The 15015-nt window shown below is 48.1% G+C and overlaps 1 protein-coding gene and 1 long non-coding RNA gene across 2 annotated transcripts in view; one reads left to right on the top strand and one right to left on the bottom strand.

The window, feature by feature from the left end:
• LOC121274330 (zinc finger protein 271-like) overlaps positions 1 to 9536 on the bottom strand; it is a 175088-nt gene extending 165552 nt beyond the window's left edge. The window contains exons 1-2 of the mRNA XM_041181572.1: positions 9336 to 9536; positions 2497 to 2615 (exon numbers count right to left, since the gene is read on the bottom strand). The gene's annotated coding sequence lies outside the window, so the exon portion shown is untranslated. The remainder of the gene's footprint in view (positions 1 to 2496; positions 2616 to 9335) is intronic.
• Positions 9537 to 10283: 747 nt separating this feature from the next.
• LOC121274369 overlaps positions 10284 to 15015 on the top strand; it is a 46722-nt gene continuing 41990 nt past the window's right edge. Inside the window, exon 1 of the long non-coding RNA XR_005942251.1 lies at positions 10284 to 10339. This is a non-coding gene — a long non-coding RNA (uncharacterized LOC121274369). The remainder of the gene's footprint in view (positions 10340 to 15015) is intronic.

Here is a 15015-nt window from a genome sequence, read left to right as displayed (position 1 = left end):
GGGCGCGCGCGCCAGAGAGGGAGGGAGGGATGCGCACCAGAGAGTGTGGGAGAGCCCGCGCGAGAGAGAGAGGGAGAGCGCGCCAGAGAGGGATGTCGCGCCAGAGAGGGAGAGCGCGAGAAAGAGGGCGAGAGCGGGAGAGAGCACGAGAAAAAGGCGTGGAGAGGCAGAGGGGTTTCGAGCAGTGATTCCAGAGCTTCAGGCTCAGATAACAAACAGCCAGTAAACAAAGTCTGCAGTGACTGTCACAGGTGCAGTGTACCAAGAGAGGTGCATGATAGTGCAGGGTAAATCCTTCGTGGCCGAAGCAAGAGTATTGTCAGCAGTTATGGTACTGGACAAACAACCCAGGTGTCAGGAAGTCTCGTGTCAGCAAGCGGAATTCACTAAATGTGGGCTTGGCGCTACATGCAAAACAAAAAGGGAACAGGGAAGCTAAGGGGTTGCCCTAAAAAAGACAGCGACTAATGTCCTTCAGGGAAGGAAATCTGCCAGTCAGCCTGTGCTGCACACTTCGCCCATCCAATACCTCACGAGGAACGCCCTCCCAAACCGCTCTTTGGTAACTGGGCATGGGCAATAAACGTGGCCACACCCACAGGGAGAAATAAAATCAAACTCAGGATAACCTCCATCTCAGTTTGCACTCAGTCCCATACCATTTGGACAAGATGGGTAAATATTAGTCAGTATTTCCAAGGCTCTGGGACTTTTTTCTTGTGAAGGTGCACTGTGCTGCACCCAGCACGGAAACAGATCTGCAGGATTCGGCGCAGGATGTTGCAAATGTGTCCTGATCGGTTATCAGCGCCCACTCCCTGTGTTTAGCAGCACACTTAACGGAAAGGAGCAGGGGGAAACAATATATATATATATATTAATTTTTAAACAAAGGAGGCTGAGGGAGAAATTCCTTCGCCCACCCACTCTCCCCCAAAAGGAGTAAATGGATTAGCAGTGAGGGTCTCGGACACGCCAAGCTCTACCCTGCCCTCTCAACGAGTCTGGGCCAAGCCTTAGCATGCAGCCTACTGTCACACCGCCAAAATGACGGAGCTGCTCACCTCCCTCAGGCTCTCTGCCCTCCCCTGGTCCTTTGAAGCTCAGAACTTAATCTTACCTGCCCAACACTTTATGGTTCGTTGGATCTGCTCTTTTTTCTCCCCCCTCCCTATCTTGAAGGGCAACAGGGGTTTGAACTTGTTTTGCCCCGGGGTGGGGGTGGGGGAAGTTGCAGCTTCACTGCGGACAAAAAGAGCTATCTTGTACCGGAGAGCGGCCGGTGGTGGGGGGCGGGGGGGGTGGGGTCCTACCTGTCTCCATTGCTGCCTAGCAATCCAGGTGGTCAAAGTTCCTGGTTTGACAGACATATGCAATGTGCCCAATTCATATCCCCTCCCCACCCCACCACCACTCTCCACCTCCCCACTGTGGAGCAAAAGCAACTCAGAGGAAATCCACACAAAAAAAAAAAATTCCAGGACAGAGGGAAAAGCTTAACTTCTGACGTTGGAGGAAGTGGCGTCTACTCGCATCCCCTTCCCTGTCTCGAAACATTTAGGGTCCAAAGCAGCTGAAATTTTTTTGTAAAGCATGCCCCGCAGCATTAAAAAGAAAGGCTTGCGTTTATATAGCAGCCTATCACCACCTTGGGGAGGCCCAAAACGCTTTGAAAAAAGGGACACTTTTGAAGTATAGTTAGCATTGTAATATGGAAGATACAAGAGCCAATTTGCACGCAGCACATCCCTTCAAACAGTGATGTGACAATGACCAGTTAATCAGCGATGCTGCTGGAGGGGTAAATATTGGACCACAGGGCACCAGGGAGAACCACCCCCTGCTCTTCTTCCAATAGCAGCTGTGGGATCTATTACGTCCACCCAGAGGGGTCTCGGTTTAACGTCTCATCCAAAAGTGCAGCCCTCCCCCAGTACTGCACCAGAGTGCCAGTTGGCATTTTCACGCTGGAGTAGGATGTGAGCCCCACAACCACCCGGCTCCAGAGGGGAACAGCACGACTCAGCTGAGCGAGGCCAGACACCAGAGCCAGACCTTGCAGGAGACACTTTTCCCACACAAAAGTTGGCAGAAGTTTGGAACTCACTCTCCCGCAAATGGCAGCTGACACTCGGTCAATCGTTAATTTTAAACCAGAGGTTGACGATGATATCTTTTGGCTAGCCAAAAGAAAACAAGAGATATGGAGCGGATGCAAGCATGTGGAGTTAGGTCACATGTCAACCATGATCTCACTGAATGGCAGAACAGGCTGGAGGGACTGAATAGCCTCCTCCTCCTCCTACAATTCACACCGCTCGCCACCATCAACCGAGAAGGGGAGAGAATTGAACACGGGAGAAAGAAACACACAACCTTGCTCACAGTTGAACAGTACGAGGGATCTGTCCTGTAAGTTGGCATCTAGCTGGCACAGCGTACATCAAAAGCAGAGACATCAAAAGAAGCAGCTTTTGAAAAATACAATACACTTACCGGTTTAAAACCTTGACAGGGGATTATTGGCAATAATCCAGCCTCAGTATTCAGCTGCAGCACAGATCCTACGTGCCTTGTTCTTGCAGATTAAGACATCGTCCACTGTTTCCTTCAACCTATCGGAGACCCAGCAGATGTGAGCTTGGCCCATTTCACCCTATCCTTCATTTTGTTTCTCAACACCCAGGTCAGCCGCCAGCCCCAGAGAAATTTCCAAACTGCAGAACCCTCAAACTGGATTAGTCCTGTAATCCACAGCCAGCCTCCCAGCTCCAAAGTATTAGCATTTCTGCCGCAGGGCACCAGAATGGAGAAGCCCCACAGTCCAGAGTGTAAAATCAGACAGTAGCAGCACTCCTGACAAAATAAAGCCCGCTAGCGGAAAACAGCTGGTCATTCAGTGGCTGGCTCCCCTATTCTGCAGCCACAGCTCCTTTTGGGTCACCCAGCCAGGCAAAGGAAGAGGGAGACATGCATTTTATGCAGCACCTCAGGTGTCCCCAGCCTGTGAAGGGCTGTGGAAGAGGGGTCACTGTTGTACTTTAAGAGATGGGGCAGCTGGCTTAATCACAGCGAGACCTCACAAGCAGCAGTGTGGCAAAGGACCAGATAACCAGCTTTCGGGCGTGGGTGGAGGAACTAATATTGGCCAAAGCAACTGGGCGAAGTCTCCGGCTCTTCCTCAAAGTGGTGCTGTGGGATCTTTGAGGAGGGAGAGCGCAGACAGGGCCCTCTGTTTAAGGTCTCATCGAAAAGACAGCACCTCCAGTAGTGCGGCACGACCCTCAGTGCTGGCACTGGGAGCGTTGACCTGGATTTGACGCACAATCTTCTGACTCGGAGGCAAGAGTGCTAACACTGAGCTACACCACACTGACACCACACATGACGTACCTTACCACAAGAACCAGCAGCACTTATAAAGTTTTTGCCCCTTGCTTACCTGTATGTACAAACATGTCAGAAGACAGAGGCAAAAAAAAAGGACATTAAAAATAAAAAATAAACTGAAGATGCAAGGCAGTTCAGTCCGCACCTGAAAATTCCAGGTTAATGGCTTAACTGTGTCCCAAATTCCCACCCCTCAGTCTGACAAGAGATCTAACCCAAGTCATTAACGTGGTGTCTTCTTTGATAGAAATGTGGGAACACTGGGAACAGGGGGAGACCATTCAGCCCTTTGGTCCTCCTCTGCTGTCCCATTGGATCACGGTTGATCAGTGCCTGAATTCCATTACCCAAATCCTTTGATACCTTTAGGTGTCTTTAAAGTTGTAATTCAAGAGGAAAGGGAGACCATAAGACATAGGAGCAGAAATTAGGCCATTCAGCCCATTGAGTCAGCTCCACCTTTCAATCATGGCTGATATGTTTCTCAACCCCATTCTCTCGCCTTCTCCCCGTAGTCCCAGAATTTTTTTTTCAAACTCATTCATGGGATGTGGGCGTCACTGGCTAGGCCAGCATTTATTGCCCATCCCTGAAGAGGGAACAATCAGGAATGGTTTCTTAGTCATCATCAGACTTCTAATTCCAGATTTTTATTGAATTCATCTGGTGTGGAGGGATTCGAAGCCGGGTCCCCAGTGCCTCTGGAATTCTAGTCCAGTGACAGGCAATGCCACTACGTCACATCCACCCAAGTGAACTGCTTCCACTTTGCACCAAGAGCTCGAACCGTAAGATTACGTCTTCCTTGCTCTCTATTCTGCTACCCAAATAAAGAGCTCCTCAGCATCCACCCCATCAAATAATTTTGAAGATTTTCACCAGATTGCTCCTTAGTTGTCTATCCTCAAGGGAATGCAGACCAAGTTGATACAACCTGAGTAAGGCCTTTCAGGAGTGAAATTAGGAGACAATTCTGCACGCAAAGGGCAGTGGAAGTTTGGAACTCTCTTCTGCATACGCTGGATCAATTGTTAATGTTAAATCTGAGATTGAAAGATTTTTGTTTGCCAAAGGTATTGAGGGCTATGAGGTGAAGGAAGGCATGTGGAGTTAAGTTGCAGATCAGCTATTATCTCAATGTCATTAACAGCACAACGGGCTAGAGCATACGAACATACATACGAACTAGGAGCAGGAGTAGGCCACTCAGCCCCTTGAGCCTGCTCCACCATTCAATAAGATCATGGCTGATCTGAGTGTAACCTCCACATTCCTGCCTACCTCCAATAACCTTTCACACCCTTGTTTATCAAGAATCTATCCAGCTCTGCCTTAAAAATATTCAAAGAGCTCTGCTTCCAAAAAGCGTGCCAAAGACTCTCAACCCTCAGAGGGAAAATTTCTCATCCTAGTCTTAAATGAGCAACCCCTTATTTTTAAACAGTGACCCCTGGTTCTAGAATCTCCCACAACAGGAAACATCCTCCCCACATCCTCCCTGTCAAGACCTCTCAGGATCTTATAGGTTTCAATTAAGTCACCTCTTACTCTTCCAAATTCCAGTGGATACAAGCCTAATCTGTCCAGCCTTTCCTCATAAGACAACCCTCCTATTCCTGGTCTTACTCTAGTGAACCTTCTCTGAACTGCTTCTAATCCATTTGGATCTTTCTTTAAATAAGGACGCCAGTACTGTAGGCAGTACTGCAGATGTGGTCTCACCAATGCCCTGTACAACTGAAGCATAACCTCCTTACTTTTGTAATCAATTCCCCTCACAATAAATGATATTCTATTAGCTTTCCTAATTACTTGCTGTACCTGCATATTAGCCTTTTGTGATTCATGGACTAGGACACCCAGATCCCTCTGAATCTTAGAACTCTGCAATCTCTCACCATTTAGATAATAAGCTTCCTTTTTATTCCTCCTGCCAAAATGAACGATTTCACATTTGCCTACATTTTACTTCATTTACCAGGTCTTTGCCCACTCACTTAACCTATCTGCGTCACTTTGTAGCCTCCTTACGTCCTCTTCACAATTTACTTTCCTACCCACCTTTGTCTTGTCAGCAAATTTAGCCACCATCCCGTCGGTCCCTTCATCCAAGTCATTTATATAAATTGTACAAAGTTGAGGCTCCACCACTGATACCTGTGGCACACTCCTCGTCACATCTTACCAACCAGAAAAAAGAGGGGCTGAATGGCCCTCTCCTGTTCCTATGCTTCTAACCAGTCAGCGTAATGTAATCCTGTAAGCCCTCGTATCACACCAGCGAGTCAGTGCTTAAGAAGCAGAGTGCCATTTCCGAGCTAAATCAGATTGCTATCATCTTCTTAGGGGGAAAAGAGTGGCGTACTGGTAAAGTCACTGGACTAGTAATCTAGAGGCTAATGTTAATGGGGACACGTGTCCAAATCCCGCCACGACAGCTGGTGGAATTTAAATTCAATTAATAAATCTGGAATATAAAGCTAGTCTCAGTGATGGTGACAGTGACAACTATCCTCCATTGTGGTAAAAACTCATCTGGTTCACTGATGTCCCTTTAGGGAAAGAAATCTGCTGTCCTTACTCAGTCTGGCCTCCATGTGACAATGTGGTCGACTCTTGGCGGCCCACTGAAACGGCCGAGGAGGCTTCTCGGTTCAAGGGCAATTAGGGACGGGCAATAAATACTCACCTTGCCAGTGACGCCCACATCCCACCAAAGAATTTTAAAAATCTGCCATCCCCATTCCACCCATTTAATTATATATCACAAAAATGGAGCGTGCATTCTGAAAACTAGGGGGAAAGGAAAATGCTACAACACCTCGAGTCTGAAAATATGACAGTCACGGACACTCTGCCCACATGCAAGCCCTGACAGGGAAAACTCAGACAAAATGGGGACCAGGTCAGGTGTAGGCCTGGAGATAGGGAATAAAACCAGTATCACTGCTGTGACTGGCATCCCGGCACAGGTTCCAGCCAATAACATGCTTCTAATTCCAATATTAAAATGTATTTATAAAATCTGTAAATGTACATTATGTAATGTTGAATCTGAGCTATATAAAGTGCATGAAATCTGTTTCTATCAATACATTATATGGCACACTGAGGTGCCTCAACACGCTTACATTTACAGGTTATATTTACAATAATCATTTCACGTCAAATATACAGCCCATTTCCAGCCCCTCAGTGTACTATGGCAGGATGGTCTTAGACAGTGGCCTTTCCCCGCTAAGCCTCTGCAGTGGCTGCCCCAAGCTTTAGTGCATATTCCTGGACCTCTGCAACACTCCATAAGACCATAAGACGTAGGAGCAGAAAATAGGCCATTCGGCCCATCGAGTCTGCTCCACCATTCAATCATGGCTGATAAGTTTCTCAACCCCATTCTCCTGCCTTCTCCCTGTAACCTTTGTTCCCCTTACCAATCAAGAACCTATCTATCTCAGTCTTAAATACACTCAATGACCTGGCCTCCACAGCCTTCTGTGGCCATGAATTCCATAGATTCACCACTCTCTGGCTAAAGAAGTTTCTCCTCATCTCTGTTCTAAAAAGTCTTCCCTTTACTCTGAGGCTGTGCCCTCAGGTCCTAGTCTCTCCTACTAATGGAAACATCTTCCCCACGTCCACTCTATCCAGGCCTCTCAGAATTCTGTAAGTTTCAATCAGATCCCCCCTCATCCTTCTAAACGCCATCGAGTATAGACCCAGAGTCCTCAAACGTTCCTCATATGTTAAGCCTTTCATTCCTGGGATCGTTCTTGTGAACCTCCTCTGGACCCTCTCCAGGGCCAGCACATCCTTCCTGTGATAAGGGGCCCAAAATTGCTCATAATATTCTAAATGTGGTCTGATCAGAGCTTTATAAAGCCTCAGCAGCACATCCCTGCTTTTATATTCTAGTCGTCTCGAAATAAATGCCAACATTGCATTTGCCTTCCTAACTACCGACTCAACCTGCAAGTTAACCTGAAGAGAATCCTGGACTAGGACTCCCAAGGCCCTTTGCACTCCAGACTTCTGAATTCTCTCCCCATTTAGAAAATAGTCTATGCCTCTATTCTTCCTACCAAAGTGCATGACCTCACACTTCAATCACACTCAGCCATCGACAGCTCTTTGTGCCGGCCAACCAAAGAGTATCTTCCACCAAACTGATGGCCCTCTAGCCGCAGTTGACATTTGTCTCAGTGTGCGTCTCTGAGAACAACCGTAAAGCAGAGTCCTGCGTCACGGAGCTGTTCGGGCTGAGCCTCAACAACAGCCACTGCACATCGCATTCCAGATCTGCTTTGCAAAGGCACATTCCGGAAGGAGGTGTGCGATGGTCTCTTCCCCACCACAGTCACTTAGAGTGTGAAGATGGTGAGGCCCCGAGCATGCTGGAAGGATCTGATGGGGTTACAACTTGGTGCTTGCTTGAAAGTTCTGGCGATGACTTTGACATGTCTGCTCAGGGGAACCATCTGATAGGATCCACCATCTCCTTTTCCCACAGGGACTCTAGGACATGACGTGCCTGATGACTGCCTGATGGACACGTAGTCAAAGGTGTTTTTCTGCACCCACTTTTCCATGAGGGATAGGTGAGATGGCAAGGTCCAACTAAACTGGAGTGTTCCGCAGCAACCCCGAGGACAGATAGAACCTCAGCACCTTGCATACCGAGGGTCCACGCACAGCTTGATGCAGCCACACACAAAAGCTCCCATCAGGAATAAGGGTAACACTCTTTTCCCTCCCCACCCCAACCAGACTGATCCCTGGGATGACGGGATTTTCCTATGAGGAGGCTGGGCCTGTATTCTCTGGAGTTTAGAAGAATGAGAGGTGATCTCATTAGAACATACAAAATTCGCCAGGGACTAGACAGGGTAAATGCAGGAAGGATGCTTCCCCTTGTTGGCGTGGGGTTGGGGTGTCTAGAACCAGGGGACACAGTCTCACAATAAGCGGTGGGCCATTTAGAACTGAGGTGGGGAGAAATTTCTTCCCTCAGAGGGTGGTGAATTATTGGAATTGCAAAGTTTCAAGACAGAGATGCATAGATTACTAGATTCTCATGACATCAATGAGATAGTACGGGAAAATGGAATTGAGAGAGTAGATCAGGTTTTCGGTCCCTCAGGGAATCAAGGGAGCGGGTGGGAAATGTGAGTTTAAGCCCAAGATCAGCCACGATCTAATTGAATGGCGGAGCAGGCTCCAACGGCTAAATGGCCTCCTCCTGTTCCTCTTTCCTACGTTTTTCACCCCACCCCCGAACCCACCACCCCACCTTTTCCTGCTGGAAAAGAAAGCAGAGGCGAATTGAATGGATATGTTTTAAAAGGGGAAAAGTTTGAGCCTTTTTTTCTCCCCCCCTCACTTCTTCCTCCTCCTGCCCGCGGAGGCAATCCACATTCTGTCTCCGGGCGAAGCAGAAGGTGGCTTGGGTGCAGCGCCCTGGCGCCGGGGTAAGGGGCGTGAGCCAGAAGACCCCAGGCAGCGCCGAGTGTACGCGCCGCCGGCACCCAACTGATCCCGGTCCTCACCCGCGAGCGGAGAGGAGGCACCGGTCCTGGGCCTCCCCCCCCTTTTCTCTTAATTTTACCTCGACCACACGTGTGCCTTCCAGCTTTTCTTTTTTAAGGGCACCTCGGCCTGTAACACGCTCTTACGCGTCCTCCTCCACCGCCCCCCACCCCCACCCCCACCCCCACCACTGCACCCCAATCTCCCCCCACCCCCCCAAAGTGAGGGGTTGGTCTAAACCATTGCAAAAGGTATAACTCCCATCCAAGGGGCAAATGACCTTTGACCCCTTACCTGTTGTCCAGGTGGGCAACATCCTCATTTCTCATGCTGGGACAAGAAACAAATCATTTTAACTCTAGATCTAAGGCAGACAGATGAAAAAGCATAAAACTATTTCATATTAATTAGTCACCTCTTACCTGTCGTTTTCATGGACTTCAGGTTGTCAAGCAAATTTTTTTTTTAATTTAACGGAACCGAATCTAACTGACAACAACCTTGGAGGGAGCGGGAAGGAAACTGGAGGCGAATTGAATGGATGAGTTTTAAAAGAGGAAAGGTTTCAGCTTGTTTTTTCCCCCCACCTCTTCTCCTTCTTCCTCCTCCTCCCTTCGACTGAGGAGAGGACGACGCAACCTGCCGGCGGCGGCGGTCCCGCCTCCTGACCGCCGCGCCGCGCCCCGCCATTCGCTGCGCCGCCACCGCCGTGAGTCGGCTCCAGATCCCTTACGCTCATCCGATTGGTCAGTGGTGCTGTCAATCGAGCGTTCCCGCCCACCCGTGTCCAACGCGACTCCAGCTCTCCTTTTCCGATTGGTCACGATCAACGTCCGTCAAGTGGGTTTGTTTCCCCTACCCCCCCAACCCCCCCACCCCCACCCCCCCCCCAACCCCCCCACCCCCACCCCCCCCCCACCCCCGGGTCTTTGCCATTACCGGTGGGCGGTACCGTTTCGGGGCTGCCCTCTACTTGTGATTAGTGCAGATAGCCGCCCGTCAAGTTAGGTCCAATAACCTCCTTTGCTGGTTACCACGCCTCCTTCGTCCGTCACCGGTGGGCGGTACCCGTTTGGGCTTCCCTCTCGTCCGACTGGTGAACGGCGCTGTCCGTCATCCGACTCCCGCCCACTGGTTGGTTCCTCTTTTGCCCGTCCCCTGTCGACAGTTTTCGCTCCTCCGATAGGCCCCAAGCGCTGCTCGTCAAGCTGCATCCACCAACGTCCCCACCCCCGCCGTGCTCCGCCTTATTTGTTTCCGCCACGTTGGTGGGCGCACCGAGCTGATGATTGGTGCAAAGGGTCGTCGATCAATTGAAGCTCCGCCCTCTAGCTCGGGGCTCGCCTTTCCGATTGGTGGAGAGTACTGTCAATCAGTTGAGGTCCCACCGCCCTGCTGTCGGCGTCCCTACAGTGAGAAGCTCAAGGTAGGAAAACCGGCTTTCGCCTGACTTGACCATTAGTGCCTCGATTAAACCGTTGTTTTTCAATTGCATGTATTATATCGTGAAGTAAAATCTGAGGGAACCGGTGATTTATGAAAAAATATATAATTATGTCTCTGGTCCTCAGCACTGGTGGAGACTAGAACAGGGGACACAGTTTAAGAATAAGGGGTCTCCCATTTAAGATGTAGATGAGGAGAATTTGTTCCTCTCAGAAGATCATTCGTCTGTGGAGCTGAGTTAGATTATTTTAATTAAGGGATTCAAGGGTTATGTGGGGGACGGTGGTGGACTGACAGGGAAACGGAATTAAGGCCACAATCAGATCAGACAATCTTATTGAATGGTGGAGCACAGGCTCAAGGGGCCGAATGGCCTCCTCCTCCATCTTGCTGGGAAGTCCGACGTTCCTCCTATCAATTAAACCGATGGGTGGGTGGGGCCCTGGGTTAGCCACACCCCTGAAGGTCTAGGGGGCGGGGCCAATTCTTTAAAGGCACAGTGACCCTTGATCATGAGCTTGGCAAACCAGCCAAGACTCTTAAAGATACACACACACACAAACATTCTCCTTCCTGCCTTTGCTGGGATGTGGTTCAATGGATCTCTGGTCTCATTGTATGTTTTCAAGGTATAGCTCTTGGGGCGAAAGGGATCAAAGGATATGGGGGAGAAAGAAGGAACAGGCTATTGAGTTGGATGATCATAATGGATGGGGGAGAAGGCTCGAAGGGCCAAGTGGCCTACTCCTGCTCCTACTTTCTGTGTTTCTCCCACCCAACTTGGCTGCTCCACACGTGTGAGCCCAACTATGGAGGCAGTGCGGCTAAAACCCCATTGCATTCCTGTCCGACTTACAAGATTTACAAGAACGTGGCTAGGGCTTGAAAGTTGCTGCTGTGAGGAGAGATTGGATAGGCCAAGGTTGTTTTCCTCAGAACAGAGGAGCCTGAGGGGTGACCTAATTGAGGTGTACAAATTTATGAGTGGCCTAGATAGGGTAGACAGGAAAGACTTGTTTCCCCAAGCTGAGGGGTTAATTACCAAAGGGAGCATAGATCTAAGGTGATTGGTAGAAGGATTAGAGGGGGGGCATGAGGGAAAACTTTTTCACCCAGAGGATAGTGGGCACCTGGAATTCGCTACCCGAACTAGTGGTTGAGGCTGAAACGCTCAACTCATTTAAAAGGTGAAACAAAAACAGAAAATGCAGGTCTGACAGCATCTGTGGAGAGAGAAACAGAGTTGACGTTTCGAGTCCATTTGACCCTTCTTCAAAGCTTCATAAGAACTTGAAACATCAACTCTGTTTCTCTCTCCACAGATGCTGTCAGACCTGCTGAGTTTTTTCCAGCATTTTCTGCTCTTGTTTCAGATTCCCAACATCCGCAGTATTTTGCTTTTGCCATTTAAAAGGTGCCTGGATCTGCATCTGAAGTGCTGTAACCTGCAAGGCCTACGGACCAAGCGCTGGGAAGCGAGATTGAAATGAGCGGCTCGTTGCTTTTTATTTCTCTTTTTTGGTTGGCGCAGACACGATGGGCTGAATGGCCTTTTTCTATGCTGTAACCTTCCGATGGTTCCAGGGTTGTCCATCACCTACACAGAACCAATTCATGCGAGGTGGAGTTTTCAGGAATTGACGATCACTGTCCAGGACACTGCTGTTTGTGCAACCCTGGAGAAAGATCATCAGGACGTTCAAAAAGATTGTTTTTATTTTGCCATTTTTCTTTGACTATCTCTTTTTACCAGATATGAAAATGTTGAAAAAGGGGGAAAAGGCTATTTGGCTGACAGTCAAGCATCATCCAATTGGGTAACGAGTCTTTTTGCCTTCCAATTGGCGTAGGAATGCAGTGCGTCACCAGGGTGTTGGCCGACTAATGGCTGGAGCATGGGGGCAATTCATGTGATGAAACCTCGAGGAATATATTTAATCACAGTTGGCAACACTGATTGGGTACTCTGGGGATGTTGGGGGCAGGCAGCAGGTGAGGGGGGGAGACGAAAGGGTGTGCTAGCCTCAAAGTGGATAAGTTACCACCCTTACTTCCCTCAGAAATCTATGATGCATCCAGGCCAGGTGACTTTACTGCTTTGGGGACTGCCAACCTTTTAAGAGCACCCTCTTTCTCGAGAAAGGATTAGGCTGAGGGGGTGGCCTGATACAGGACTTTACAAGTATGATAGACATAGAGAAGGTGTTTCCACTTGTGAGGGTGGGGAGACCAGAACTAGGAAGGGCTGGGGGGGGGTGGGGGCATCGATATAAGATAGCCACTAATAAATCCAATCGGGAATTTAGGAGAAACTTCTTTACCCAGAGAGTGGGGAGAATGTGGAACTCGCCCCCCACAGGGAATGGTTGAGGCAAATAGCAGAGATGCATTTAAGGGAGAAGCTGGATAAACACATGAGGGAGAAAGAACGTAAGTAACTGGAATAGGAATAGGGCACTCAGCCCCTCAAGCCTGCTCAATACGATCATAGCTGAATATCGACCTTAACTCCACTTTCCCATCCACTCCCCATATCGCTTAATTCCTTGAGAGGCCAAAAATCTGTCTATCCCGGCCTTAAATATATTAAATGATGGAGCATCCACGACCATCCGGGGTAGAGAATTCCAAAGATTCCCAACCCTTTGAATGAAGAAATTTCTCCTCATCAAAAACAGAATTACCTGGAAAAACTCAGCAGATCCAGCAGCATCGGCGGAGAAGAAAAGAGTTGACGTTTCGAGTCCTCATGACCCTTCAACAGAACTAGGTGAATCCAAGGAGAGGGGTGAAGTATAAGCTGGTTTAAGGTTTGGGGGTTGGGGGGGGGTGGCGTGGTTGGGTGGGGGCAGAGAAATGGAGGGGGGGTGTGGTTGTAGGGACAAGCAAGCAGTGATAGGAGCAGATAATCAAAAGATGTCACAGACAAAAGAACACAGGTGTTGAAGTTGGTGATATTATCTAAACGAATGTGCTAATTAAGAATGGATGGTAGAGCACTCAAGGTATAGCTCTAGTGGGGGTGGGGTGCATAAAAGATTTAAAAATAATGGAAATAGGTGGGAAAAGAAAAATCTATAGAAATTATTGGGAAAAAACAAAAGGGGGATGAAACAGAAAGGGGGTGGGGATGGAGGAGGGAGTTCAAGACCTAAAGTTGTTGAATTCAATGTTCAGTCCGGAAGGCTGTAAAGTGCCTAGTCGGAAGATGAGGTGCTGTTCCTCCAGTTTGCATTGGGCTTCACTGGAACAATGCAGCAAGCCCACCCAACCACGCGCACCCCCCGCCCCATGCGCGCCCCCCCCCCACAAAACCTTAAACCAGCTTATATTTCACCCCTCTCCTTGGATTCACCTAGTTCTGTTGAAGGGTCATGAGGACTCGAAACGTCAACTCTTTTCTTCTCCACCGATGCTGCCAGACCTGCTGAGTTTTTCCAGGTAATTCTGTTTTTGTTTTGGATTTCCAGCATCTGCAGTTTTTTGTTTTTATATTTTTAAATTTCTCCTCATCTCAGTCCTAAATGATCGGCCCCTTATCCTGAGACTGTGCCCCTGTGTTCTGGATTCCCTAGTCAGGGGAAACAATCTCTTTGTCTCTACCCTTCAGAATCTTGAATGTTTCATTGTGTGCCGGCCCATTTAAAAAAAAACAGAAGGATGTGCTGATAGGGTCAGATATAAAGCAGTGGGAGGAGACCCGTGGGAAGCATAAACACCATGCCAAATGGCCTGTTTCTGCACTGTAGATTCTATGAAATGTCTCTTTGCCAAAGCCTGCAAAATGAAAGCAAAATACTGCAGATGCTGGAAGTCTGAAATAAAAACAGAAAGCACAGGAAATACTCAGCAGGTCGGGCAGAATATGTGGAGAGAGAAACAGAGTTAATTGGAACTGGAGATGTGGCTGTGAAAGCAAAATTAACCAACACTGTTATGAAGATATATTAATGCCTAATAATGTTATTGGAAATTATTTTTAAAATGGAATTGTAGTGGGGTCTGTGTCTATGTGTTTGACTATGCGTGTCTTAATTGGATTAAAGCTGGCTAGCCTGGGTGCTTTGATGTATAGTAGTTTTTAGATGTGAATTAGATAAATGTAAGGAGGATACAAGGTAAAGTGTAAATTTTCATTGGTTAGATAAAGCATTCAAGAGTGGGAGGAAAATCTTGCAGCTAGCTGGGAGACGCCAAGCCATGTGTTTACATTACTAATAAAATTAGTGGGATGAAAATATTACTATTAGAAGATGTAAAGGAAAGCCTTGTGATACCGTGGGAAATTTACATTCAAAGGGAAAGCTAGGTATAAAGAGGGAAAGGAGATTGTGTGTAAGGCAGAGGCGTTTAAGAACTAACCAGCCTGTAAGCCTATAACTGTGCCTGCAAAGGAACCAAATTGCAAGGAACCTCATTTTGAATTTGTACGGTCAAATGTGCTTTGCCTGGTGTCTGTTTAAAGTCTATGGGTTACTGTTACCTTGGTGGAGATTTGCCTGGGAGTTATTAATTTGTGGATTTGTTTATGAGTTATTATGGCCATAATTTGTAGACATATGTATGTGTGTAATTTGTTATTACATTAATAAATGTTTAGTTTAATATAAAAAAAACCTCTTGAGGCCCGGTGGTCTTATTCCTGAATTCAGAGCT

Source organism: Carcharodon carcharias (assembly GCF_017639515.1).
Source record: "Carcharodon carcharias isolate sCarCar2 chromosome 36 unlocalized genomic scaffold, sCarCar2.pri SUPER_36_unloc_1, whole genome shotgun sequence".
In the NCBI taxonomy this organism is placed as follows: Eukaryota; Metazoa; Chordata; class Chondrichthyes; order Lamniformes; family Lamnidae; genus Carcharodon; species Carcharodon carcharias.
This window is presented reverse-complemented; position numbering and strand designations above follow the sequence as displayed.